Below are 26,402 nucleotides of genomic sequence, written 5' to 3' on the forward strand. Positions count from 1 at the left end.
ATTTCCTTTTCCCGGGTCCTCCCGCGTGCCCAGCGAACAACAGCCCACAGGGGCCAATCAGAGGGCGGTGCGAGGGGGCGGGGCGCTGGTTTGAACTAATTGTGCACTTTCACGGCTGGCGTGAGCCCGCGGCGAGGTGCGGTCCGGGGAGCGCGTGGCGGAGCGCGGGTGCGCGGCCAGGTAACCGGCGCGGGCCCGCAGCTGGCGTGCGGCCTGGGTGCCCCGAGGGGATGCCCGGGCCTAAAGTGGGTGCTGGAGAGGCCTGTGCGAGCGGAAGGCCTCCTTCGTAAATCGAGTCCGAAAGGGGAGAGAGTCCTGGGGGTAAGGCTTTCTGGAGAGACGGGCACGTCCGAGGGGGAGGGTCTGCTTTGGGGGCGTGTCCGTGGCTTTACGTTTGACGGCGACGTGGGTGTGGGTGGCGCAGTCAGGACAGGATTGTACTCGGGGATCTTCTAATGGAAGTCCTCCCCTGATACTGTGGGCCACGCTCGTATGCATTTCCTGAGCACCTGCTGCATTGCTGTCATTGTGTTTGTTGCACGCCTTGGTAGCAAGCCGCGGGCACCAGTTGACGAACGCCTGTAATCCTAGCTACTCTGGAAGCTGAGAGCTGGGGATTGAATTTTGAAGTCAGCCGGCGCAGGAAAGTCTGTGACACTCTCAGCTCCAATCAACTACCAAAAAGCTGGAAGTAGAACTGTGGCTCAAGTGGTAGAGTGCTAGCCTTGAGCTAAAATGTTCAGGGAGAGTGCTCAGATCTTGAGTTCAAGCCCCAGGACCCACACAAACAACAATAACAAAAAGAATCTCAGCCAGGCGGCAGTAACTCAGGCCTGTAATCCTAGCTACCCAGGAGGCTGAGATAGGAGGAACCAGTTTCGAAGCTAGCTCAGGCAGAAAACCCCAGAGTCTCTTATTTCCAAGTAACCACCAAAAAGCCCGAAGTGGAGCTGTGGTTCAAGTGGTAGAGCGCCAGCCTTGAGCAAAAAAGCTAAGGGACAGTGCCCTGGCTGCAAGCCCCACTACCAGTACCCCCTTCCCCCCCAAAGGAAAAACAAACAAAACAATTTTCCCAACAACCTTGTTAAACTTTATTATAGATGGGGACCCTGAAGTTGATAACATTTAACTTGGTTAAACATTTTAATTGTGTGATTAGCATAAGGCTGGCTGTTCTTGGAAATTTTGAGGTTATGCACAAGTGAGGACTGGTGTGAGAGTTGTGTGTGTGAATTTTTTTTTTTTTTGTTGGTCACAGGGCTTGAACTCTGGGCTTGGGTGCTTTCCTTGCACTCTTCAGCTCAAGGTGAGTGCTCTACCTCTTGAGCCACAGTGCCACTTCCAGTTTTCTAGTGGTTTATTGGTGGTAAGAGTCTCACGGACTTTCCTGCCCTGGCTGGCTTTGAACTGTGATCCTCAGATCTCAGCTTCCTGAGTAGTTAGGATTACAGGCGTGAGCCACTGGCACCCAGCTTGTGTGTGAATTTTGTCTTGGACTAATTTGAGTGTTTTCATATATCTAAACTGATCTTACTTGCTTTCCCTTCTTATCTCGTCCCTATGAGTGTCAGATCAAGTAAGTTCTTTCATACTAGCACCTTGAAGATGACTAATTTAAAGGCCTTTTAGAGATGTAATTGAAGGTTTTGGGTGGGATATTCCATCTGTGTTAATGTTGCTGTTTCTTACTCTCTTAACTCTTTTGCTTAGCTCTTGTCATCTGGTATTATTGGAGACTCTGCATGTTTGTTTGCCTTTCTAGATATTGAAAGACTGTGCTTTGTCACTGTATCTTGATAGCTGCACAAGATTTGAGCATGTTGGAAGTAGAGCTGTGGTTCAAGTGGTAGAAACCCCAGCTTTGAGTGAAAAAGCCAAGGGAGAGGCCCTGAGTTCAGACCCAGGACTGGCGTGCAAGAGAGTGTGTGTGAGCATGCATGTATGTGCATGCACAAACAGTTTGAGCATGTTTTGGCCATTAATATATGCCATGGACTGATACACACTCTTGGGCTGAAAGGGTAATAGGAGCCTGGCTTTCTTTTTCATCTTAATTGAGTGGCTTTGTCTTCAGTATTAAGCTAACCTTCTAGGAATGGCACTCTCTTCTGAAAATCTTGATCTGGTTTTAATCCACACTTCCCTCTGTTCATTGTTTGTTGCTTGGTCCTTTGTTTCCAAAGTACTGGGTTGTGAAGTGTGTTACTCTGATGGGCAGGAAGCTTTGATAGGGAGTTGGAGCTCTTTCTAACTGTGGAGATCTTCACTATGATGGATGTGTTTAACCTGGGGTGAGTGTTTGGATCAACTGAGGAAGCACTTCACATGGATGGGGTATATGTTCCCTCCTTCTCTGTTCCTTTGTGCTAGTTTCGCCTATTGAAGCATCAGCCCTAGTTACAATAAATGATGACTAATGTCTATATCTCAATTCACAACCAGAAACTCTACTTCCTGAAAGCTAGCTTGTACCTGAAAGCTCATTAGGAAACCTTTTTTTTTTTTTTTTTTCTTGTCTGTTGTAGGGCTTGAACTCTGGGCTGCTTCAGCCCTGTGCTCTTCAGCTCAAGGTGAGGGCTCTACTGCTGGAGCTACAGAGACACTTCTGGTTTTCTAGTGGTTTCTTGGAGATAAGAATCTCACGGCCTTTCCTGCCCAGGCTGGCTTTGAACCACGATCCTCAGATCTCAGCCTCCTGAGTAGCTAGGATTCACATGCATGAGCCACTGGCTCCCGTCTTAGGAAACATTTTTGTTTATAATGTTCCTTTTTTACTTGTGGAATATGGAAGTGTGAGGAATGCCCTGAACTAAGACTAGAGTTCTTGAATTGTTAAGATGGGGGCAAAGATGGGTAAATAGGTTCTTTTGAATTCACACATGCATATGTTATAATTTACTCATATTAACCTCATCTCTTTTTTTGGGGGGGAGGGTCCAGTCATGGGGCTTGAACTCTGGGTCTTGGCGCTGTCCCTCAGCTCTTCAGCTCAAGGCTAGCGCTCTACCACTTGAGCCACAGCACCACTTCTGGCTTTTTTCTTTTTGCTTATATGGTGCTGAGGAATCGAACCCAGGGCCCCAGGCATGCAAGGCAAGTGGTCTACCACTGAGCCACTTTCCCAGCCCCTTAACCTCATCTCTTGCTCTCTTTTTTCTGTCTAATTGATAAAACCAGATGGTCAGAGGTATTGGGGTCATTTATTCAGCTTCTTTATGCAGTACAACACTAAATATATCAAAAAGCTTTTCAGGCTCAAAACTACCACTTCTAAGAATGAGATCATTCCCAAGACAGTCCATCTGGATTTCTGTCAGTCTGTCTGTTCCTTTTTTTCTTTTTTCTTTTGTGCTGGTCCTGGGGCTTGAACTCAGGGTCTGGGCACTGTCCCTATGCTTTGGTGCTCAAGGGTAGCACTGTATTGCTTGAGCCATAGCTTCACTTCTGGGTCTTTCTGTAGAAATAGAAATACTGGTCTCAAGGACTTTCTGCCTGGGTTGGCTTTGAACCATGATTCTTACTCAGATCTCAACCTCCTAAGTAGCTAGGATTATAGGTGTGAGCCAGTGGTGTCCAGTGGTGTCCAGCTTCTTTCTTTCTTAAGTAGTAGAAATCAAACCTAGGTTTTCATACTAGGTAGTTGCTCTGGAACTGAGCTACATTCCAAGCCTGAATAATTTAAATTGATAATAAAAGTTAGTAATAATTGTTTTGTGCTGTAAGTGGTTATTTAATTGTATCCATATACTCACTGATTTTTTTTTTGCCATTTTTTTGGGTATGTGTTGGAACTGGGGCTTGAACTCAGGGCCTTGTAATCTTGCTCATCTTTTTTGTTCAGAGCTAGTACTCTACCACTTGAGCCACCCCTCTAGGGCTGGCTTTAAACCTTAATCTTCAGGTCTCAGCCTCCTCAATACCTAAGATTATGGGTGTGAGCCACTGGCACCTGATTCAGTTATTTTTCATTAGGTTTTTTTTTTTTTTTTGCCACTCCTGGGGCTTGAACTCAGGGCCTAGGCACTGTCCCTGAGCTTCTTTTGCTCAAGGCTAGCACTCTACCACTTGAGAGCCCACAGTGCCACTTCCGGCTTTTTCTGTTTATGTGGTACTGAGGAATCGAACCTAGAGCTTCATGCATGCTAGGCAAGCATTCTACCACATTCCCAGCATTCATTACCTTTTTTTTTTTTTTTTTTTTGTCAGTTATGGGGCTTGAACCTGGGCCTGGGCGCTGTCCCTGTGCTTTTCAGCACAAGGCGAGCACTCTACCCTGCCACTTCTGGTTTACTAGTGGTTTATTGGAGATAAGAGTCTCACAGATTTTACTGCCTGGGCTGGCTTTGAATCCTCAGATCTCAGACTCCTGTGTAGCTAGGATTACCAGTGTGAGACACTGGTGCCTGGCTTCATTACATTTTTTAAATTTGTTGGGGCATCATTTTTTTTTTTTTTTGGGTCCGGTCGTGGGGCCTGAACTCTGAGCCTGGGAGCTGTCCCTCAGCTCTTCAGCTCAAGGCTAGCGCTCTACCACTTGAGCCACAGTGCCACTTCTGGCTTTTTTCTTTTTTGCTTATGTTTGCTGAGGAATCGAACCCAGGGCCTCCTGCATGCAAGGCAAGCACTCTACCACTGAGCCACCTTCCCAGACCCCATTTTTTTTTGTGTGTGTTTTTTTTCTTTTTAATTGTGAAAATACTGTACAGAGCGGTTACAATTACATGGGCAAGATAATGAGTACATTTCTTATCGAGCATTGTAGCCTCCTCCTTTGTTTCCCTTTCCCATTCTTTCCCATCCTCCCCCCCCCATTTTTTTTAATCTATCAGTTTCATAGTATTTTGTTAGATGTTTTTGATTTAAAGTTAATGTGTTTATGTCTTTATCATATTAGTTTGTTTTTTTATTTTTTGTTTTTTGGGTCCGGTCGTGGTGCCTGAACTCTGGGCCTGGGTGCTGTCCCTCAGCTCTTCAGCTCAAGGCGAGCGCTCTACCACTTGAGCCACAGCACCACTTCCGGCTTTTTTCCTTTTGCTTATATGGTGCTGAGGAATCGAACCCAGGGCCTCATGCATGCAAGGCAAGCGCTCTACCACTGAGCCACCTTCCCAGCCCCTAGTTGTATGTTTTTAGGGGTATAATCCTGCCATTTTCTATGAGTGGTCCTTTTTCCTAATACTGTTCCCTCAAGTATTTTCTAATTTTAGATTGTTAAGTTCTATTCAGAGAAGCATCCACTCCTTCTCTTTTCTCCTTTGAGACATGGTCTCAATATGTAGCCCAGGCCTGGCTTGAGTGGAAATACAATGTTTACCACCACACCTGGCATACAGCAATCTTATGTGGTCTGGTTTAAGTCACTCTCTCTCTCTCTCTCTTTCTCTCTTTTTAATTGAGGTCAGTTCTCTTAAGAGCTTGTTTGTTTTTGCAGTTGTAGGGTTCAAATTCAGGGCCTCGGGCACGCTATACAAGCACTCTACTACAGAGCTACAGCCCTTGTTCTTCTTCTTTCTCTTCTTCTTTTTGTTGACCATGGGGCTTGAACTCTGGGTCTGAGTCCTGTCCCTCAGCTCTTCAGCTCCAGGCTAGTGCTCTACCACTTGAGCTATAGCGCCACTTCCGGTTTTCTGGTGGTTTATTGGAGATAAGAGTTTCACGGACTTTCCTGCCCTGGCTGGCTTTGAACGGTGATCCTCAGATCTCAGCCTCCTGAGTAGCTAGGTTACAGGTATGAGCCACTGGTGCCCAGTATGAGTACATTTCTTATCAAGCATTGTTGCCACCTCCTTTGTTTTTTCCCTACCATCCCTTCCCTCCCATCTCCACAACTATATCTCTCCTCCTCACCCCCCATCCTTCTTTTTTTTTTTCTTTTTTTTTTGGGGGGGGTGGTCCGGTTGTGGGGCCTGAATTCTGGGTCTGGGCGCTGTCCCTCAGCTCTTCAGCTCAAGGCTAGGGCTCTACCACTTGAGCCCCAGTGCCACTTCCGGCTTTTTTTCTTTTTGCTTATGTGGTGCTGAGGAATTGAACCCAGGGCCTCATGCATGCAAGGCAAGCGCTCTACCACTGAGCCAACTTCCCAGCCCCATCATCCTTATTTTTTAAATCAACTTTTTTTTTTTTTTTTTTTCCCCCAATCACTGAGCTTCATTTGCTCACTTGAGCCACAGTGACACTTCTGGCTTTTTCTGTGTATGTGGTGCTGAGGAATCAATCCCAGGGCTTCATGCATGCTAGGCAAGCACTCTACCACTTGGCCACATTCCCAGCCCAAATTTTTGTTTAGTCATAGGTGTGTGTCCCTGTGTGCTGGGCCTGAGTGCTGGCCTGGCAATTTTGTGCTCAAGGCTGATGCTCTGCCATTTGAGCTATAGCTTCACTTCCAGCTTTTTGGAGGTGAATTGGAGATAAGAGTCTTATGGACTTTCTTGCCTAGGCTGGCTTTGAATTGCAATCATGTCAGGTTTAACTTAAACAAAAAGAAAGATGTCTTTTTTTTCCAAAGTAATTTTGCCATTTTATGTAGCAAGACAGAGTATGAAAGCTCCAGTTGCTGGGCATCAGTGTCTCACACCTGTAATCCAGGCTACTCAGGAGGCTGAGATCTGAGGATTGAAGTTCAAAGCCAGCCTGGGCAGGATTTATCTCCAATTAACCACCAGAAAACTCAAAGTGGCACTGTGGCTCAAGTGGTAGAGCACTAGCCTTGAGCTGAAGAGCTCAAGGACAGCACCCACACCCAGAGTTCAAGCCCGATGACAGAGGAAAAGAAAAGAAAAATCTAGTTACTTTGTATTCTTTTTCCCCCTCTGGTCTTGGGGCTTGAACTCAGGGCTTAAGAGTTGTCCCTGAGTTGTTTTGTTCAAGGCTAGTGTTTTACCACTTTGAGCCACAGTGCCATTCTGGTTTTCTGGTGGTTAATTGGAGATAACAGTCTCATGGACTTTTCTGCCTCAGCTGGCTTTGATCCACCATCAATCCTTAGATTTCAGCCTTGTGTAGCCAATTGGCTACTTTATATTCTTGCCAAAACAGTTTCCTCACTCTTTCTTCATTGTAGTTTGTTTGTATGTTTTGTTTGTTTGTTTTGTTTTTTGGCAGTACCAGGGCTTGAACTCTGGTGTCTTGTTTGGCTTTTTGTCTCTGGCTGGCACTCTACCACTTGAGCCATGCCTCCAACGTCCAGCTTTTTGCTGGCTAGTTGAAGGTAAGAGTCTCCTGGATTTGTCTACTTGGGATGGCTTTGAACCTTGAACCTCAGATCTCAGCCTCCTGAGTAGCCAGCTTAATTGTACAAGGGGAGGTTTCACTGTGACCTGCAATATTCATTGTGCTTTGTCAAACTCATTCTCCTTCTCTCTCCCTCTTCCCCACTCCCTTCCTAAAGCTATGTCAACAGGTTTCATTGTTCTATTAATTTTTTTATTGTTATTATAAAGGTGATGTACAGAGAGGTTACAGTTATACATGTCAGGCAAAGAGTATATTTCTTTTTCTTTTTTTGTGTCAGTCGTGGGGCTTGAACTCTGGGCCTGGATGCTATCCCAGAGCTCTTCAACTCAAGGTGAGTGAGTGCTCTACCACTTGAGCCATTTCCAGTTTTCTGGTGATTAATTGGGGTTAAGAGTCTCACGGACTTTGCTGCCTGGGCTGGCTTTGAACTGGGATCCTCGGCTCTCAGCCTCCTAAGTAGCTAATATTACAGTCATGAGCTACTGGCACCTGGCATCATTATAGTTTTAATTCATGATTTCCCTGACAACTGATGATGCTGAACTGCTTCATGTGTTGAGTAGCTCTTTGTGTATCTCTTAGAGCAGCTTTCTGTCTGTTTCTGTTGGGTACTTAATACTATTCCCACTGTAGGACCAAAATGTAATTTTGTTCTTCTTGTAGATTTCTAGGTCATGAAAGTTTTACAGATTTGAACTCCAAATGCAAAGTTGTGCACACTTAGGATTTTGAATTCCTAGAAGGTTTTATTCTTCTGGCTTCATTAGGTGAGCAAGGCAAACACTCCCTTCTTTTCTTTTCTTTTTTTTTTTTTTGGTCCATCATGGGCCTGAACTCTGGGCCTGGGCGCTGTCCCTCAGCTCTTCAGCTCAAGGCTAGCACTCTACCACTTTGAGCCACAGCACTGCTTCCTGCTTTTTCTGCTTATGTGGTGCTGAGGAATCGTACCCAGGGCTTCATGCATGCAAGGCAAGCATTCTACCACTGAGCCACCTTCTCAGCCCTCCCTTCTTTTCTTATGGACAGACTTCCCCCTCTTTTTTCTAGTGCTGGAGATTGAACTTAAGGCTTCCAGCACCAGCCTTTTTGCTAGAGGTGACCTTGGGGGGTCTCAGCCTTTACAGAAAGATCTCATTGCCTCTTGTGGGCTCAGTTATGAAACCTACTAGAACAGCCCTGTCAGCTTTCATTGTTCAACTTTCAGTTTCTTCATTTCTAGTTCCTGTGATCTATGTAACTTTCTTTCTTTCTTTCTTTCTTTCTTTCTTTCTTTCTTTCTTTCTTTCTTTCTTTCTTTCTTTCTTTTCTTTCTTTCTTTCTTTCTTTCTTTCTTTCTTTCTTTCTTTCTTTCTCTCTTTCTCTCTTTCTCTCTTTCCTTTTCTTTCTTGTTTGTTGTTGTTGTTGATTGTGGGGTTTGAACTCTGGGCCTGGGCTCTGTCCTTCAGCTCTTCAGCTCAAGGCTAGCACTCTACCACTTGAGCCACAGTGCCAATTAGGCCTTTTCTGCTTATGTGGTGCTGAGGAATCTATCCCAGGGCCTCATGCATGCAAGGCAAGCACTCTACCACTGAGCCACCTTCCCAGCCTTTGTTTTTGTTTTTGTTTAAAGCATGAAGTCTTGTTATGTATCTCACACTGGCCTTGAACTGACCTCATGATCTTCCTGCCTCAGCCTCTCTGGGATTGTAGGTGTGTATATACCACCATGTCCAGCTCACATTCTAGTTATTTTAGTAGAATGAATTCAATACAGGAATTTGTTTTAAGCCCTTGTAGAAGGTCTGAAAAAGCAAAAAAAAAGATTATTAAAGTGGCTTTGCTATGACTATATTAAGCAGCCTCCTCATCCAGAGCTGAAAAACCAAGGGAGGAAGGTTGAAGTCCAGACTGTGTAAGTCTGGAGAGACGTGGAGATTCTTTGCGGAGCTGGTGTTGCTTGGCACTGCTGATTTCTTGTTTGCTCCCAGGAGGCTCAGAAGCAGCAAGGCTCCGCAGAGTCCTGCCCAGCTGATGAGGCTGGTTGGGAGTTGAGAAAGAAAGTGGGCCAAATCAACTGCTGTGCTCAACAATGAGCAGGCCACAGAATTCGGAGTATCCTTTGGACTTCCGTTTTCCCATTAGAGCTCCCTGCGGACAACTGGGATCCAGCTTGCAAAAGTGAAACGGTGGTGGTGCCGTGCCCCAGCATGGCAAAGCAGAATGCACAGAACTACACAGAATGAAAGGATGCTTAGTATATTTTTTCTAAGCCTTTCCAGGCATGTTGTAATAGGAATGCTTTCAGGATATCTGGTTCATATTATCAACATTTGGTAATAGCAAAAGGTAACTTAATATTTTCATTTCAGAATATCTTGTGAACTAGGCACTATTTTAAACACTTATGAACTGCTTCCCAAAGCTTAAGTTCTCTTAGTATTCTTCCCAATTATAAGGAAGGAAATGGAGTCACACACAGATTAAGTAATCTACTCAAATAGGGTTTGTAAATGGTGGCATTTGTAAATGAGTAGAGTGTAAATTTTCTGTTCCACATTCTTTTTGTTTGATTTTTTGCAGTACTGAGATTTGAACTCAGGACCTCCCACTTGATAGGCAAGCATTCTACCACTTCAGTCACTCTAGCCCCATTCTTTTTTTTTTTTTTTTTTGAGACAAGTCCTTTCTATGTGGTTGGCCTCAAATTTGAGATCTTCCTGCTCCCCTCTCAGTGCTGAGATTATAGGTGTGTAGTTGTAGGACTCTGTCTCACATTCTTTTTTTTTTTTTTTTTCTTGTTGCTGGGGCTTGAACTCAGGGCCTGGGTACTGACCCTGAGCTGCTTTTGCTTAAGGTTAGCACTCTACCACTTGAGCCACAGTGCCACTTCTGGCTTTTTCTGTTTATGTGGTGCTGAGGAATTGAACCCAGGTCCTCATGCATGCAAGGCAAGCATTCTACCACTGAACCACCTTCCCAGCTCCTCACATTCTTTACTTGTCTGTATAGTCAAGAGCTTGAAAGTTCTTCACTATGTCAAGCCAAAATTGATCTTCCTATAACTTCTACTTATTACTTGTGATTCATGCTCATGCTTGACAGGCAAATAGATGTTTGAAGAAAGCATTTGCATTTTTTCTGGTTAACTATCAGTAGTTCTTCCCTAACCTTGTGTGTATGCGTGCATGCGTGTGCGTGTGTATGTGTGTGTGTGTGTGTGTGTGTGTGTGTGTGTGTGTTTGTGTACATACCCCAGTACTAGGCTTGAACTCACATTCTCACTTGGCTTTTTTACTTGAGCTACACATCCAATTCTTACTTTTTGCTGTGTAATTGGAAATATGAGCTTTATAGGCTTTTCTGCCCAGACTAACTTAGATCTCAGTACTGAGTAGCTAGGCTAACTTTTGTGAGCCACTGACTAGTGGCCCTTCCCCTATGTTTACTAGGCTGTACTGCCAGCCCTTTACATGGTCATTAAGATTCGCCCTCTGACTCCAAAGGTGGGGTGCTGAGTAGTGTCTGTGGTTCACCTTGACACTGCGTTGGTGTATTGGGGAGCTCTGTCTGTGTGATTCAGAGTGCATGGAGAGTGTACACTCAGCCATAGTCTTTCCTCTGCAGCTCTTTCCCTTCCAGATAGCATTACAAATTAATGTGGATATTTTGTATTTCTTTAATGGCTTCTTTTATTCTAGGATTTTTTTGAGGAATGAGGCTGAATACCTAACTCAGATCCTGAGTATGCAAGCCAACTAACTGCTCTTCTACTGAGCTAGCTACATTCTTACCTGTTTATTATTATTATTATTATTTTGGTCTGAGAAACTTGGTATTAGATGCTCTTACTCATTGTCAGATGCTCTACCACCTGAATCACACTTTCAACCCCCCTTAATTGTTTTTATTTTTTGCCAGTCCTAGGGCTTGAGATCAGGGCCTGGGCACTGTCCTTGAGCTTCTTTTGCTCAAGGCTAGCTCTCTACCACTTGAGCCACAGCACTTATGGCTTTTTCTGTTTATGTGGTGCTGAAGAATTGAACCCAAGGCTTCATGCATGCTAGGCAAGTACTCTAATACTACATTCCCGCCCTCCATTTAATTATTTTTTGAGACAGGTTCTTGCTTTATAGTTCAGCTGGAACTCACGAGCTTCTTGCTTCAGCTTCCCAAGTACTGGGATTGCAGGTGTGTACCACACCTGGTTTTTTTTTTTTGCAGGTATGTGTGTCATATTTATCCTGAAATGTTTCAGCAAGGATATTCTAGAAATAAGGGTACCTGTGTAACCTCACTAGTGTTTTTTGTTGTTGCAGTATATTTTGATCAACCTTATCACCTCTGTAAATCTCTCATTACCTTATCAGTCGCTCTCAATGTTCTATTTTCATACATGCAAATAAACTACATGGCCCATATTCACCCTCATTTACCCTCTGTGTTAACCCCTCTCCTGATTTTACACACACACACACACACACACACACACACACACACACACACACACACACACACACACACACACACTACTTCATCTGAGCATATTTTGTTTAGAGTTCAAGTTAGTTGTATTGTAGATGCCTCTTCATGTATGATTGCTTTCTTTTATAAGGTTCAAGTGGTTGAAGATATTGATGGAAGCGGTGAACTGACATGTTGAATTAAAACCCGTTTATACAACTACTTAAAAATAATTTAAGCTGGGTGCCTGTGGCTCACCCATGTAATCCTAGCTACTCAGGAGTCTGAGATCTGAGGATTGCCATTCAAAGCCAGACTGGGCAGGAAAGTCAATGAAACTCTTATCTCCAATAAACCACCAGAAAACCGGAAGTGGTGCTGTGGCTCAAGCGGTAGAGTGTTCGCCTTGAGCTGAATAGCTGAGGGACAGCGCCCATGCCCAGAGTTCAAGACCCACGACCAACAAAAATAAAAATAAATAAATAAATTAATTAATTTAAAAAATTATCTCAAGCCTGAGGCAGAAGGACTGGGAATTTGGAGCAGGCCTGGACTATATAGCAAAACTATCTCAAGAAAAGGGGGGGCTGGGGATGTGGCTCAGTGATAGAGTGCTTGCCTAGCATGCATGAAGCCCGGGGTTTGATTCCTCAGTACCACATAAACAGAAAAATCTGGAAGTGGCACTGCGGCTCAAGTGGTAGAGTGCTAGCCTTAAGCAAAAGAAGCTCAGGGACAGTGCCCTGGCCTTAAGTTAAGCCCCATGACTAGGAAAAAAAAAAAAAAAAGTCAGGCAGGGTAGAAGACATGCCTAAAATCCCAGCTATTTGGGAGGTGGTACTAGGAAAATTGCAGGGTAAGATCAGCCTGGGCAAAAAGCGATATTTAAAACAAACAAAAAACTAGCGAGACCCAGTCTTAAATCAGAAGGCTGGACATGGTGGCTCATATTTATATCTTAGCTACTTGAGAAGCAGGTTGGGCAGATTGCTTTTCTAGATCAACCCAAGCAAAAAATGTTACCAGTATACCATCTCAACAAATAAGGTAGACATGATGGTCTGTGCCTGTTTTTCTAACTACTTGGAGGTATAAGTGGAAGGAAAGATCTCAGTCTGGTGTCCTGGGGGCGGGGGGAAGAAAACAAAACATGATAGTCTACCTGAAAAAAAAGCAGAAAGGATTGGGGACATGATTCAAGTGGTAGAACACTTGGTTAGCAAGAATGAAGCCCTGACTTCAAACCCCAGCCAAAAGGTTAAAACAAGACATAAACCCAGATGGGGTATAGTGTTACACACATGTAACCCTAGCTATATGGGAGGGGAAGTAGGAGGATCATGGTCCAAAGCTGGTCTAGGCAAAAACTTGAAAATTTACCTAAAAGAGTGAAAAAAGCAGCTGGGTTCCAGTAACTCACATCAGTTATTCTAGCTACTGAAGACACTGAGAACTGAGCATGAAGGTTCAAAGCCAGCCCAGCAGGAAAGCCCTTGAGACTCTTATTTTTAATTAACACCAGAAAAACAAACAACAAAAACCAGAACTGGAGCTGTGGCTCACATAGTACAGTGCTAGCTTTGAGGGTGTGTGTGTGTGTGAACTTAGCACTCAGGCTCTGAGTTCAAACTCAGGACCTCCCCCTCCCCCACACACATACACACACGTGAAAAAAGGGTAGAGGTATGGCTCAAATGGTAGAGAACCTGGCTAACAAGCAAGTGTATGGCCCTCAGTTCAAATCCTAGTACTACCAAAAATTAAAAAAAAATCTAGTTAAACAGTATAGGTAGGAGAACTAAATAAGTTAATTCAGTAGCTTGACAATGAAACTAACTCTAATACACATAGAAGCTGAGTCCTATTTTGCAATATAATTTTGGTGTTTTCTAATCTGTAAGTCCTATTGGTTGAGGAAGGAGGGAATTCCGTAGGACTTGGAGTACTTAGGAAAACCTTGGGAAGGTGAGGTTTGGAAAATGGAATCTGAGGAGTGTGGGGTAAGGTTAGGTAAGCTATAATTTAGGCTTTCCCCACTGGTTAGGTTTTATATCATGAGTGAATTTGAGGGTTCTGTATTGCCTTTGGTGCTTCTACTGCTGAAGTGTCTAATGGTATCTTGTCATTTCCTCAGTCGCAAGATAGACTGTTAAAAACGATTTAAAAAGATTACTGTGAAATATTGCACACATGTTTTAGTTGAAATATTCAGATGCCTTTCCGAGGGGGCAGTGTGCCCTTTTTCTGCCACTGGAACGTTCCTTTCCATGACCTGTACTGACCCTGAAGTGCTTGAGCTTGCTGCTCCTGGTCAGCCGAAGGCATGGATTGGGAGTGAGCCAGCGCCCAGCCCTGGCAGAGACAAGTGGTGGGGAGACTGAATTGTTAGTTCCCAGTCTTCTCTTGGAGTGAAATAGTGGAAGTAAGGGCCAATAAATGACACAGTGGACTTGGAAAGTGAAGCCAAAGAATGTTGGTCTGATGCTTTAAGGAGAAGAAAACAGCCAGGGTTTTGAGCAGGACACACATTTCAAATGAGAGCAGAGTGGCAGTGCAGCGTCCTGAAGGAGGGAGAGACCTTTCCTGGTTTAAGGACAGGAACCCTGGTAGGGCAGGGCCTCCTCACTGCTGACCGCCTGGGGGTGTGGCTTGGCATTCTTGTACGGGAGGCCAGAATTTCTGCCCCAGTGACTCTTCCTGCTCTTCCACTGACTCACTCTGTTGACCTGGCCCGCATGGCTTCCCTCCTGGTTGCTGTGTGATCTAAAGAGCACTGGGGCTGCCTGGGGTGATGAGGGTGGGTTGAGCCATAGTGGGTGGGATGAAGGAATAAACAAGCATTCCTGTCCTCCTGTGCTTTCCTGGAGTCAAGGCTAGTTCAAGTTCAGATGGCAGAGGCTGTATACCAGGAGGTAAGTCAACACTGCTTCTTCCTTCCTCTGCTGTCTCAGGCTCGCTTTTCCTGAGCCAGGCTCTCTGCTACTTTCTCTCCCCAACACCCTTACCTTGATCGCTTGAAGCAAACAAGTTCTTGCCAGTGGTGGGCTGGAGGTTTAATACACAGAATTTTATAATTGTGGGGGGAACCTGCACTCTGAAGTAGATGACCAGCCAGCTCTCTTACGAGCCATACACGAAACATAGGCTTTATGTCTGTCAGGTCACAGCAGAGAGGGCCTGGTCTTAAGCCCAGTTTTCAGCTGCCAGATTTCAGAACCATTTGTGGTGTGCTTTTGTTTTTTTTTTTGTTGTTGTTGTTGGTCATGGGGCTTGAACTCTGGGCCTGGGCTGTCCCTCAGCTCTTCAGCTCAAGGCGAGCGCACTACCACTTGAGCTACAGCGCCACTTCCGGTTTTCTGGTGTTTTTTTATTGGAGATAGGATAGGAGTCTCACAGTCTCTCCTGCCCGGGCTGGCTTTGAACCGCGATCCTCATCTCAGCCTCCTGAGTAGCTAGGATTACAGGTGTGAGCCACCAGCGCCCGGCTGTGGTGTGCTTTTGTATCCCAAGTTCTTTCCCTCTCCTGTGACCAGGAAAGGCAGAAGGGGGAAGCTGTGTGGGTATGTGTTTGTGCTTTGTGCTGATCAGCCATGTGATCAGGGGTAAGTTTAACACGAACAGTTAAATAATTAAATAATCTTGGAAGGTTTTTTTTTTTTTTTTTTGTATGTATATATTAGAACGGGGTCTTGAACTCAGGGCTTAGAATTCTCACTTAGCTTTTTCACTCATGGTTGGCAGCCTGCCACTGGAGCCATTCCTCCACTTCTGGGGTTTTTCTCATTAATTGTGTATAAGAGTCTTGGATTTGTCTGCATAGGTTGGCTTCTTGAACCATGATACTCAGATTTTAGCCTTTTGAATAGCTAAGATTATAGGTATGAGCCACCAGTGTCCCGCTTGGGTTTTTTTTTTTTTTTTCTTTCCAGGGCTAAGCTTATAGTTAGATAATGTATGTTATGATGCAATAGCTTGTGCATATTTATTTAGTGCCACTACTGGACTTGACCTTAGGGCCACATGCTTTTGCTTGGCTTTTTTGATTAAGGCTGGTACTCTACCATTTGAGCCAAATTTCCACTTCTAGCTTTTTTTCTGGTTAGTTGAAGATAAAGAGTCTCAGATTGTTGCCTGGGCTGGCTTGGAATCTTTTTTCTTTCTTTCTTTCTTTCTTTCTTACTTTTTTTTTGTCTGTTGTGGGGCTTGAACTCTGGGCCTGGGCCCTGTCCCTCAGCTTTTCAGCTCAAGGCTAGCGCTCTACCACTTGAACCACAGCACCACTTCTGGTTTTCTGGTGGTTTATTGGAGATAAGAGTCTCACTGTCTTTCCTGCTCTGTCTGGCTTTGAACTGTGATCCTCAAATCTCAGCCTCCTGAGTAGCTAGGATTATAGGTGTGAGCCACTGGCACCCAGCTCTGGCTTTGAATCTTGACTGTGGAGAGCTCAGCCTCCTGAGTAACTTGGTGTGAGCCACTAGTACCTGGTTGTAATAGTTTATTGGAATGTATGTAGCAGATATCTGACAAATCTTGTGCCTTCTGTTCTAATTGTGAGCCAGCTATAATATTTGTGAATTGTCTTACATTTATTCTGCTGTTTGCTATGCTGCCCTGAAAAATCACGTGTGTGTGTGTGTGTGTGTGTGTGTGTGTGTGTGTGTGTGTGTGTGTGTGTTGTGCGCCTGCGTGTGCACACATTGGTCCTAGGGCTTGAACTCAAGGCCTGGGCACACTGTTCTTGAGCTCTTTTTTCTTTTCTCTCCAGGATAGGGCTCAGCCACTTGAGCCATAAGCCCTAGTTTCAGTTTTTTGCTGGTTAATTGGAGATAAGAGTGTCATGGACTTACTGCCTAAGCTGGCTTTGAACCACAATCCTGGGATCAGTCTTTTAAGTAGCTAAGATTACAGGTGTGAACCACCTGCTGAAAGAACAGCTTTGACTGAGCAATCCTCCCAGCCCCTGCCCTAGTTCCCGGGTGGAACCCCAGGGTTCTCACATACTAGGCAAATGCTTTATTACTGCGATAAGCCCTAGCCCCCGAGCTTACCTTTTGAGTATCCTCCCAGGTAGCAGTCTTCTTTATATATAGGATTCAGAGTTTGGAAGCAGCAGATACTGTGAGCCAAAGAATCAAACAAAGCATTAACATTATGTGTAAAGAATAAGGTATGACCATAAAACAGGCCTAATTTTCTCTATCTCATATGAGTAGTGTTTAAAGGCAATTCTCAAAGAAGTGTTTTGTAAATACTTTGAAATAAATAGCTTCCTAAGGAGACTATTGTATTTTTTGTTGGTTGTGGGCCTTTTTTCTTTTTTTTTTGTCTGTCAGTCGTGGGGCCTGAACTCTGGGCCTGGGCACTGCTCCTCAACTCTTTAGCTCAAGGCTAGTGCTCTACCACTTGAGCCACAGCGCCACTTCTGGCTTTTTCTACTTATGTGGTACTGAAGAATCCAACCCAGGGCCTCGTGCATGTAAGGGAAGCACTCTATCACCGAGCCACCTTCCCAGCCCCTGGTTGTGGGCCTTGAACCTAGGGCCTGGGTGCTGTCCCTGAGCCTCTTCATGCTCAAGGCTAGTGCTACCACTTGAATCACAGGGCCATCTTGGGGTTTGTTTGTTTGTTCATTTTTTTTTGGTTATGGGGCTTGAACTCTTGGCTTGGGCACTATTCCTCAGCTCTTCAGCTCAAGGCTAGCACTCTGCCACTTGATCCATAGTGCCACTTCTGGTTTTCTGGTGGTTAGTTGGAGATAAGAGTCTCAGGGAAGTTCCTGCCCTGGCTGGCTCTGAACCGCGATCCTTAGATCTCAGCCTCCTGAGTAGCTAGGATTACAAGTGTGAGCCTCCAGTGCCTGACTTTTTTTTTTTTTTTTTCATTTGGCTTAATAATATGGGAAGGCTGGGAATGTGGCTTAGTTGGTAGAGTGCTTGCCTAGCATGCATGAAGCTCTGATTCAATTCCTCAGTACCATATAAACAGAAAAAAGCTGGAAGTGGTGCTGTGATTCAAGTTATACAGTGCTGGCCTTGAGCAAAAGAAGCTTAGGGACAGTGTCCAAGGTCTTGAGTTCAAGCTCCAGGACTGGCAAAAAAATTAATAAAAATATTGGGGGGAGGATTGGATGGGGGGCTGGGGGGAGGCTGGGAAGGGATGGGAAGGGGAAACAAAGGAGGAGGCTACAATGCTTGTTAAGAAATGTACTCATTATCTTGCCCATCTAATTGTAACCCCTCTGTATAGTATTTTCACAATAAAAAATAAATAAAAATTAAAAAAAAATCTAAAAAAATATATACATGGGAAGTATTTGCTTAAAAAGTCACTTTGTTGCATACTAGTAGCTCATGCCTATAAACCTAGATACCCAAGAGGCTGAGATCTGAGGATCACAGTTCAAAGCCAGCCCAGGCAGGAAAGTCTGAGAGACTCTTTTTTTTGGGGGGGGGGGTCTGGTCGTGGGGCCTGAACTCTGGGCCTGGGCTCTGTCCCTCAGCTCTTCAGCTCAAGGCTAGTGCTCTACCACTTGAGCCACAGCGCCACTTCCGGTTTTTTTCTTTTTGCTTATGTGGTGCTGTGGAATCGAACCCCCGGCCTCAGGCAAGCAAGGCAAGCGCTCTACCACTGAGCCACCTTCCCAGCCTGTCTGAGAGACTCTTATCTCCAATTAAGCACCAGAAAGCTGGAAGTGGCACTGTGGCTCAGCATTAGCCTTGAGTGAAATAGCTCAGGGGCAGTGGCATGGTGAGTGCCCTGAGTTCAAGCCCCACGACTACTCTCCCCCCAAATAAAAAACAAAAACCCCAAACCCACATCACTTTGCTTTATATTCACTTTATACTTGCTTGCTTCTAGGTCAGGATATCTAGAGGTTGGGTCAAAAAGGGGATGGGAACATGTAGGAAATTATATCTGAGGAGTCAACTGCAGTTTCCAGAGATTCAGCTGACAGTTGATGCTCACCAGCATGCCAGTCAGTCAGGATGATGATCCCCAAGTGGTGGGGCTGAAGCAGATAGTTTGGTTGCTCCAGTCTTGTAGGAGATGATATATTAAACATCACTAAACATAAAACTCACTACATTGATGTTCTAATTTTTTTTCTTTTTCTTTTTTTGCCAGTCTTGGGGCTTGCACTCAGGGTCTGGACACTATTCCTGAGCTTCTTTTTTATTTATTTATTTATTTATTTTTTTTGTTGGTCGTGTGACTGAACTCTGGGCCTGGGCACTGTCCCTCAGCTCTTCAGCTCAAGGCTAGTGCTCTACCACTTGAGCCACAGCGCTACTTCTGGCTTTTTCTGCTTATGTGGTGCTGAGGAATCAAACCCAGGGCCTCATGCATGCAAGGCAAGCACTTGACCACTGAGCCACCTTCTCAGCCTCCCTGAGCTTCTTTTGTACAAGGCTAGCACTCTCCCACTTGAACCACAGTGCTACTTCGGCTTTTTCTGTTTATGTGGTATTGAGGAATCGAATCCAGGGCTTCTTGCATGCTAGGCAAGCACTCTACCACCAAGCCACATTCCTGGCCCCCAGCCAGGAATATATATAGGCTCTTTCACTGGGCTTGCTTGCTAGGTTGGTGCTCTACCACTTTAGCCATGCCTTCAGTTCTGCTTTTTTGCTGGTTATTTTGAAGATAGAATCTCATGGGCTTTTCTGCTTGGACTAGGCTTGAACCAAAATTCTCCAGACTCCTGTGGAGCTAGAATCACAGGCATGTAGCCAGCCAACAGTTCCTAGAAGTTCTGCATGGTAGAGGGACAGGGCTGGAGGGCAGGGGAGCAAAGCAAAGGGCTATTACCGTGAATGCATTCAAAAGGCTGATTATTCTATCTGGGAATTTGTTCCTAGCAATGGTGGTCTGGTTGATATTGACTCTAGAGTATGGCATTAAGCAGCCTGATTAAAAGATTCTGCTGTTAAGTAGCTGTCAAAGTGCAGCTCTGTCTTTTTTTTTCTATAGGCCTCGTTCTCATTTTTATGTTAAAAGGAGAAGATGCTGCCAGGCTGGTGGCTCATGCCTGTTATCCTAGGTACTTAGGAGGCTAGGATCTGAGGATTATGGTTCAAAGTCAAGCCTATGGCACTCTTTATCTCCAATTAACCAGAAGTAGGGCTCAAGTGAAAAAGCTCAGGGAAAGTACCCAGGCTTTGACTTCCATACTGGCGCATGTGCATGCACACACGCACGCACACACACACACACACACACATGCACAAAGAGAGAGATGCTAAGTCGGACAGAGTCAGGTAGGCATAAGGAGGTGTAATTTGTATGAGGCTGCTTAACTGCTGGGGGTAGCAGTGGAATTTGTTTTTCTCCCTAAATTATAGTGGCTACTGTCTGTTTGTAGCCACAGCTGGGTGATCAAACATGAACTGGCTGTTTAATGAATGAGAAGCAGGCACTGAGCGCTCTCCTGAGAAGCAATCACAGGACAGGCTGGTGCAGGGAGCAGTCATTCTTTAGAATTCTTTAAAGGAGGTGGAGGCTCACTTCCAGTAGGCTGGATGTGAATATTGTGATTTAGGGGAGGAGAGACCTTCTTCCCTGCTGTTGTTAATTTCAAGCCTTTCTTTAAAGAAATTCTTTGGAAGATTGGTGCAGTGGGATTCATTTAAAGAAAAAGGCCTATGTAACCACAATTAGAAGTTAAATGCCCAGGAGCAGGGCCAGTTGCCAGAGACACACAGTGGCGTAATCAGTAGCTTTTTTTTTTTTTTGGGTCCAGTCGTGGGGCCTGAACTCTGGGCTTGGGCGCTATCCCTCAGCTCTTCAGCTCAAGGCTAGCACTCTACCACTTGAGCTACAGTGCCACTTCCAGCTTTTTTCTTTTTTCCCCCATAATCAGTAGCTTCTTGATACATAGGTCCTGTAGACCCCCAGAGACTGCTTAGTGTACTCAGTAAACGCTAAGCTGGAAGCTTCCAGTCCAAACCAAGGAGGAGGTGACCCTTGGAATCCATACCACTTAATCTTCATATTTGTCCTCTTTCTCTCAGTGCCTTTAGTTTTGTTTTGGCCAGTCCTGGGTCTTGAAATCAAGGCCAGGGCACTGTCCCTGAGCTTCTTTTTGTTCAAGGCTAGCACTCTTATCACTTGAGCCACAGTGCTACTTCCAGCTTTTTGGTGGTTAGTTGGAGATAAGAGTCACTGAGCTGGACGCCGGTGGTTCACTCCTGTAATCTTAGCTACTCAGGAAGCTGAAATCTGAGGATCGCAGTTCAAAGCCAGCCCCGGCAGGAAAGTCTGAGACTCTTATCTCCAATAAACCACCAGAAAACCAGAAGTGGTGCTGTGGCTCAAGTGGTAGAGCACTAGCCTTGAGCTGAAAACCTGAGGGACAGCGCGCAGGCCCAGAGTTCAAACGCAATAACTGCCACAAAAAAAAAAAAAAAAGAGTCTCACGGACTTTCCTGCCCAGGCTGGCTTTGAACTGTGATCCTCAGATTTCAGCCTCCTGAGTAGCTAGGATTACAGGTGTAAGCTACCAGCACCTGGCCCTCCCTTTAGTTTTTTTTTCTGTTGTTGCAAATTCTTTATTGTGATTGATTACATAATTTCACAAATTTCACAGTATTGCGGGATAGTGATGCCTAAAGTCACAAACACATTCTAACTTTCATGGTGCAATTTGTCTGTCATGGTCTATAGACTTTATGAGTTTTTTTTTTTCTTTTGGGGGGGGGGTCCGGTTGTGGGGCCTGAATTCTGGGCCTAGGCACTGTCCCTCAGCTCTTCAGCTCAAGGCTAGCACGCTACCACTTGAGCCATAGCACCACTTCTGGCTTTTTTTTTTTTCTGCTTATGTGCTGAGGAATCGAACCCAGGGCCTCATGCATGCAAGGCAAGTGCTCTTACCACTGAACCACCTTCCCAGCCCAAAAGTGTATGAGTTCTATGAGCTTTGACAATACAGTTATTTCTTCCACATCGGGTGATAGGTACATTTCTTTTGTTTTGCATAGCGTCAGCTGTTCCCTCTTTCCCACTTGTTCCCTCCCTCCCATCACTGCCATTGAATTGCTTAGTTTGTTTTGATCAATGTCCAGTGCAGCTGATGGGTCCCACTTCTGTATGTTTTTCCCTGATTCCCTCTAGTTCTGTGTCTTCCTCCTAGTTTCCCTCCAGTGTGCACATATATACCATATATGTGGTCAGCAGCATGGGGTTATTTAGTGGTGATTCGACCAGATGAGTGGAGGTCCTCTGTTTCTCAGGTTTTGTATCACCTTGTGTTCTGGATTTAACATCCACTTAGGGAGACCGTGGCTGTTTGTCTCTTTGCTCTTGGCTTATCTCACTCAACATGATTTCTTCTAGTTCCATCCATTTCCTTGCAAATGCCATTAGTTTGTCCTTTCTAATGGCTGCATATTCTATTGTGTATAGATAGTATAGTTTTAGGACCCATTCATCTGTAGTGGGACATCTGGGTTGTTTCCATATCCTGGCTATTGTGAACAGTGCTGCAATAAACATGGAGGTGCATGTGTCTTTATATCCTGGTTCTTGTTGTTCAGGATAAATGCCTAGAAGTGGTATGACTGGGTCGTAAGGGAGGTTAACATTTAGCTTTCTGAGGACCCTCTAGACTGCTTTCCAAAGTGGTTGTATAAGTGTACATTCCCACCAGCAGTGTAATAGGGTTCCTCTTTCTCTGCATCCCCTCCAGCATTTGTGGTTGGCTGACTTTAGGATGTGGGCCATTCTGGCTGGGGTAAGATGGTATCTCAGGGTTGTCTTTATTTGTATTTCCTTTACAACCAGGGATGGTGAACATTTCCTCATGTGTTTCTTTGCCATTTTTTTTTTTTTTTTGTCGGTCGTGGGGCTTGAACTCTGGGCCTGAGCGCTGTCCCTCAGCTCTTCAGCTCAAGGCGAGCGCTCTACCTACCACTTGAACTACAGCGCCACTTCCGGTTTTCTGGTGGTTTATTGGAGATAGGAGTCTCACGGTCTCTCCTGCCCGGGCTGGCTTTGAACCGCGATTCTCAGATCTCAGCCTCCTGAGTAGCTAGGATTACAGGCGTGAGCCACCAGCGCCCGGCTTTCTTTGCCATTTTTATCTCTTCTTCTAAGAAATCTCTCTTTAGGTCCCTTGCCCATTTAGTAATTAGTTTGTTGGGTTTGGGAGGAATTAGTTTCTTGAGTTCCCTATATATACTGGATATTAACCCCTTGTCTGATATATTGCTGGTAAATATTTTTTCCCCAGTTAGTTGTTGTCTTTCTAGCTTGGTTGCTATGACTAGCTGTGCAGAAACTTTTTTTTTTTTTTTTGTCGGTCATGGGCCTTGAACTCTGGGCCTGAGAGCTGTCCCTCAGCTCTTCAGCTCAAGGCGAGTGAGTGCTCAACCACTTGAGCTACAGCGCCACTTCCAGTTTTCTGGTGGTTTATTGGAGATAAGAGTCTCACGGTCTCTCCTGCCCGGGCTGGCTTTGAACTGTGATTCTCAGATCTCAGCCTCCTGAGTAGCTAGGATTACAGGCGTGAGCCACCAGCGCCCGGCTACTTTTTTTTTTTTTTTTTTTTTTTTGGGTCAGGTCGTGGGGTCTGAACTCTGGGCCTGGGCGCTGTCCCTCAGCTCTTCAGCTCAAGGCTAGCGCTCTACCACTTGAGCCACAGTGCCACTTCCAGCTTTTTTCTTTTTGCTTATGTGGTGCTGAGGAATCGAACCCAGGGCCTCAGGCATGCAAGGCAAGCGCTCTACCACTGAGCCACCTTCCCAGCCCCTGTGCAGAAACTTTTTATTTTAAGGTAGTTCCATTTGTTGAGTCTCTCTCCAATTTGTTGTGACCCTGGGACTCTGTTCAGGAAGTTCCTTCCTGTGCCTATTAGTTCAAGTGTCTCTCCTACTCTGTCCTGCAGTAGTTTCAGAGATTCAGGTTTAATGTTAAGGTCTTTAATCCATTTTGAGTTGATGTTGGTGCATGGTGATAGGCTGGGGCCCACTTTCAGTTTTCTGTATGTGGCCGCCCAGTTTTCCCAGCACCAGTCTTGAAGAGGCTGTCCTTTATCAAATATCAGCTGACTGTTCCGCCCTTTAGTTTTAATTAGGGTTATGTAAATGGTCACTTCCCAAATCACTTTGAAGTGGCTAGTGCCCACTCCTATGTGTTTTGGAATTAGAGGCACTGTCCTATTTGACCATTCTTTGGCTTCAATAGCTACATGCTGATAGAATTTACCAAATTAGGGGCAGTTGGCTGTCATTCAGCCAGGAAAGCATTTTTTAGCACCTACAATGTGCCAATTTTGTGGAGAGTGAAACCAAGTGAATGAAATGGTTACTGCCCTCCAGGAACTTAAGTAAATGTATCCAGCTAACACCCACTGAAGAAGTGAAATAAAAACAGAGGAGATAGTATGGGAGCTGATAGGAAAAGAACAATTGTTACTGTGGGAAGGGCATTTTTGCCAGGCTATAAGGGATGCATAGGAGTTCAACAGGTTTAGAAGATAGAACATTTCTGGGAGATCATCCTGTGGCAAAGGCACAGAGCCTAGCAAGTACCTGGCATGCCTGGAGAAAACATACATGGCAGTACGATAGGAGACTGAGCTAGATTTGTGCTGGAAAGGAAGTTGGAAGACTGGATCTTGGAGAATCGTGTCATGCTAAGGGATTTGGATTTTATTCTGTATGAAATTGGCTGTTGAAGGCTTTTTGTGTTCAGAATAGCATGACCCAATCCCATTACTTAGGTCTTGGTCTTCTTTTTCTGGCAGTACTGGGTTTTGAACTAAAAGCCTTACAGTTGCTAGGCAGGTGCTCTATCACTGGAGCCACTCCCCAGTCAGAAATGGTCTATTTCTTTTTTCTTTTTTTTTTTTTTTTTTGCCAGTCATGGGGCTTGAACTGGGGGCCTGAGCTCTATTCATGAGCTTCTCTATGCCTCTGTGCTCAAGGTTAGAGCTCTAGCACCATTTCTGGCCTTTTCTGATTATGTGGTACTGAGGAATAGAGCCCAGGGCTTCATGCATGCTAGGCAAGCACTACCACTGAGCCACCTTCCCAGCCCCATGGTCTATTTTTTTTTTTTTTTTTTGGGTCCGGTCGTGGGGCCTGAACTCTGGGCCTGGGCGCTGTCCCTCAGCTCTTCAGCTCAAGGCTAGCGCTCTACCACTATGAGCCACAGCGCCACTTCCGGCTTTTTTCTTTTTGCTTATGTGGTACTGAGGAATCGAACCCAGGGCCTCGAGCATGCAAGGCAAGCGCTCTACCACTGAGCTACCTTCCCAGCCCCTCCCATGGTCTATTTCTAAGTGGAAAATCTTAGGCTTTAGGGTTGGGAAGTTGTGTGGTCCTGGTCTTAAAATGGATGGTTTTCCAGGCCCTTGACAGTTGGGGTGCTGATGAATCAAGGCCTCAAAGCACCAAGTCAAGGAGTGGTCAGAACTTTGTCCCTCATCCCCTAAGGCTGCTTTTCTTAGCCACACACAGTCTTCTTGCTAGTGAGTTGCTTACTACTGCTAATAACACACCTCCCCCCCCCCAATTTTTTTTTTGCCAGTCCTCTGGCTTGACCTCAGGGCCTGGGCACTCTCTCTGAGCTTTTTTTGTTCAAGGTTAGCACTCTGCCACTTGAGTCACACCACCACTTCTGGATTTTTCTTTTTTCTTTTTTGGGTCCAGTCGTGGGGCCTGAGCTCTGGGCCTGGGCACTGTCCCTCAGCTCTTCAGCTCAAGGCTAGCGCTCTATCACTTGAGCCACAGCGCCACTTCTGGCTTTTTTTTCTTTTTGCTTATGTGGTGCTGAGGAATCGAACCCAGGGCCTCATGCATGCAAGGCAAGTGCTCTACCACTGAGCCACCTTCCCAGTCCCACTTCTGGCTTTTTCTATGTATATGGTTCTGAGGAATTGATCCCTGGGCTTCATGCATGCTAGGAAAGCACTCTACCATTGAGCCATCTTTCCATTCCTGCTAATAATCCTTTGAAGATCAAAAGTCATGGACTTTGGATTGTAGGGAAACAAAACACTTTTTGAACTAGAGTGAAAAATAGTATATATTTGTCGTTAGACACATAAAAAAATACAAAGTAAGTCAGGCACTAGTGGTTCACGCCTGTAATCCTACCTTCTCAGGAGGCTGAGATCTAAGGATTGTGGTTCAAAGCCAGCCTGGAGCTGGAAAGTCTATAAGACTTATCTCCAATAAACCACCAGCAAACCAAAAGTGGACTGGCGGCTCAAAGTGGTAGAGCGCTAGCCTTGAGCTGAAGAGCTGAGGGACGGCGCCCAGGCCCAGAGGCCAAGCACCATGACTGACCAAAAAGAAAAAAAAAAGAAAAGAAAAAAATACACCATGTATGAAAAAGAAAACAGAAGTATCCCATAATCACCTCAAATCAGAAGTATAATATATTTAATAGTCTCTTGCATATCACTTAAAATTTTTTTTATAGTGGTACTAGGGTTTGAACTCAGGACCTTGAATTTATTCTGCTTGTACTCTACCACTTGGGCCATGCCTCCAGCCCTATCCTTAGCTAGTTATTTGGGAGAGGGAGACTCATGGACTTTTTGGTCTGGGCTGACTTTGAACCTGTATTTCCATATCTCATCCTTCTGAGTAGTTAGGATTACAGACATGAGACACTGACACCTGGCCTTTTTTTTTTTTACTTTATAGGTTATTTTTCAGGTAGGATTTATGCTTTTCCCTGAGGATGGCATCAGACCATTATCCTAGCTTCCCACATAGATGTAT

At 45.1% G+C, this 26,402-nt stretch overlaps 1 protein-coding gene across 3 annotated transcripts in view; it reads left to right on the forward strand.

Annotated features, from left to right (window-relative positions):
- The first annotated feature begins 80 nt into the window (after positions 1-80).
- Numa1 (nuclear mitotic apparatus protein 1) overlaps positions 81-26,402 on the forward strand; it is an 80,431-nt gene continuing 54,109 nt past the window's right edge. Inside the window, exon 1 of one of the 3 annotated variants that reach the window (XM_070035115.1) lies at positions 81-180. The gene's annotated coding sequence lies outside the window, so the exon portion shown is untranslated. Of the gene's footprint in view, positions 181-220; positions 322-14,396; positions 14,586-26,402 lie in introns of those variants that run through there. The other 2 variants (XM_070035117.1, XM_070035114.1) reach the window with 2 other exon arrangements.

This window comes from Dipodomys merriami, unplaced genomic scaffold (assembly GCF_024711535.1).
Source record: "Dipodomys merriami isolate MVZ:Mamm:240054 unplaced genomic scaffold, mDipMer1.0.p SCAF_25, whole genome shotgun sequence".
In the NCBI taxonomy this organism is placed as follows: Eukaryota; Metazoa; Chordata; class Mammalia; order Rodentia; family Heteromyidae; genus Dipodomys; species Dipodomys merriami.